Genomic DNA, 2,500 nt, shown 5'->3' on the forward strand with positions numbered 1-2,500 from the left:
GCAAATACTCCAGCGAGGCCCTGGAGGACTGACGTGGAGAAGGGTTTCGTGTGAACAGCCGTTGCACACGAGTCAGTCGATCCTAAGCCCTAAGAGAAATCCTATGTAGATGAGGTGTCCTAAGACGTTAAACACTTGTAAAAAAAACGCAGCTATTTTATTATTTTTTTTATTATTATATAAATCGCAGCATATTTTGTTATTATATACATGCACAAAAAACACCCATTGGGCGAAAGGGAATCCGGTTTCTATTCCGGAACCCGGCAGCGGAACCGCATACCATTCGGGCCCTCGTAAGAGTGTTCGTCGGGGTAACCCAAAATGACCTGGAGACGCCGTCGGGAGATCCGGGGAGAGTTTTCTTTTCTGTATAAGCGTTCGAGTTCCCTGGAAACCTCTAGCAGGGAGATAGGGTTTGGAACGCGAAGAGCACCGCAGTTGCGGCGGTGTCCGGATCATCCCCTCGGACCTTGAAAATCCAGGAGAGGGCCACGTGGAGGTGTCGCGCCGGTTCGTACCCATATCCGCAGCAGGTCTCCAAGGTAAAGAGCCTCTAGTCGATAGATTAATGTAGGTAAGGGAAGTCGGCAAATTGGATCCGTAACTTCGGGATAAGGATTGGCTCTGAGGAGCGGGGCGTGTCGGGCTTGGTCGGGAAGCGGGTCTGGCTGACGTGCCGGGCCTGGGCGAGGTGAACGGCTCTCGTGGCTGGGATCCGAGCTCGGTCCCGTGCCTTGGCCTCCCGCGGATCTTCCTTGCTGCGAGGCTTCCGTGGCGTTTCCCATCGGTGCGGTCGTCCTCTTCGGCCGCCATTCAACGCTCAGCTCAGAACTGGCACGGACTAGGGGAATCCGACTGTCTAATTAAAACAAAGCATTGCGATGGCCCCCACGGGTGTTGACGCAATGTGATTTCTGCCCAGTGCTCTGAATGTCAACGTGAAGAAATTCAAAAAAGCGCGGGTAAACGGCGGGAGTAACTATGACTCTCTTGTTGTAGTTACAGGGACGGTGATGCGCAATATAGACCTCTCGTTAGGTCCATTAGCCTCTCCCGTCCAAGTCTTCCCCACCTCCCATAGGTTCTCGCCGGGTAATGCTAACGGGGTTCAGGCGTACTTGGCGCTTGGGGGTTGCCAGCCCTCTCGCGCCTAATATTTTGTTGGCCCTCCAAGAAAAACTAAGCCTCGGATGGTTGAACGTAGAGGGGCGGCCCCTGCCGCCCCTAGGCCAACAATTTCCCCCCTTCCGGGACCGAGCTCAGGGAATCCCCCTCCCCGGCCGGTCGATTTCCCATGCCAATTCCCGGGCTGCGATAGATCCTTCGTTACCAAGATCGGTAGGGGCGTGCACATGAGGTCCGCTCACCCTGATTGGTCAGATGATGTGAACCGCGCAGCGCCAGCAAAGGCACGTTGGAGTGCTGAGGAGGTGTCTTTGCTGGCGCGGCGCGAGGCAGAACTGACCATGAAGGGTGTGCGCTTCATCAATCAAGCGCTCATTGGGTTCTTGCCTGGCAGGTCGCTAGATGCCATAAAGGGCGCTCGGAAGCGCAAGGACTACCGAGCGCTCGTGATGGAGCACGTTGGCCGCATTCAGCAGGAGACACTGCAGCCGGTGGCAGAGGCGCCCGACCTCGCGGTGGAGGTTCAGGATAGCGATCGGGTCTTCCTAGAGTATTTCCGCGGCCTTGAACCACTAGGGTGCGATGGATTCCAGGCTGATACCCTGGATGAAATCTGTGCCCTGGTCGGAAGAGAGGACCGCGGGGATATTCTGGAAAGGCTCACCGCTTACCTGGCGGATATCTTTCCGCTACCTCGAGCAGCGAGAGTCGTGCGTCGATGCCGCCGAGCGCAACCGGAGGAACCGCTCTCGCGACGCAAGCAGCGCCGGAAGAATTACGGCATAGTTCAAGAGCTATGGCGTAAGGACCCCCGGCGCTGTCTGGATGTCATAAGGGATGGCCCCGTAGGTGACCATGGCATCCCTCAGGATGTTATGGTTCCCTATTGGGAGGCCCTTATGACCGGTGCGCGCGATAGTTGTCCTCCGCGTGAAAACCGAGAGGACACCATCTCCTCTCTGTGGTCTCCTGTTAATCCGGATGAACTACGGAGGGCGCTTCCGGGTAGGAAGACAGCACCTGGTCCTGACGGTCTGTCTGCGAGACTCCTTTGTAAAACCCCCCTTGAGGTTTTGCAAAGGATCTATAACCTCATTATGTGGTGCCGCAGACTCCCTATTCATCTAAGGGACGCCAGGACCGTGCTTATTCCTAAAACCGGACTGCCTTCTTCTCCGTCTGATTTTCGACCCATCACCGTCGCCTCGACGCTTGTGCGAGGATTCCACAAGGTCCTGGCTAGGCGGATGGGTCGATTGATCGGATTGGATGGGAGGCAGAGAGCGTTCCGTAGGACAGACGGGTGTGCGGACAACGTGTTCTTGCTGGACTTGCTGCTACGCCACTCCCACGCGCGTCATAAACCGCTTTT

At 56.2% G+C, this 2,500-nt stretch overlaps 1 pseudogene; it reads left to right on the top strand.

The window, feature by feature from the left end:
- The window catches only part of LOC143261284 (large subunit ribosomal RNA), an 8,342-nt pseudogene that overhangs the window by 1,891 nt on the left and 3,951 nt on the right, over positions 1 to 2,500 (top strand).

The sequence above is a fragment of the Megalopta genalis genome, unplaced genomic scaffold, assembly GCF_051020955.1.
Source record: "Megalopta genalis isolate 19385.01 unplaced genomic scaffold, iyMegGena1_principal scaffold0046, whole genome shotgun sequence".
NCBI lineage: Eukaryota > Metazoa > Arthropoda > Insecta > Hymenoptera > Halictidae > Megalopta > Megalopta genalis.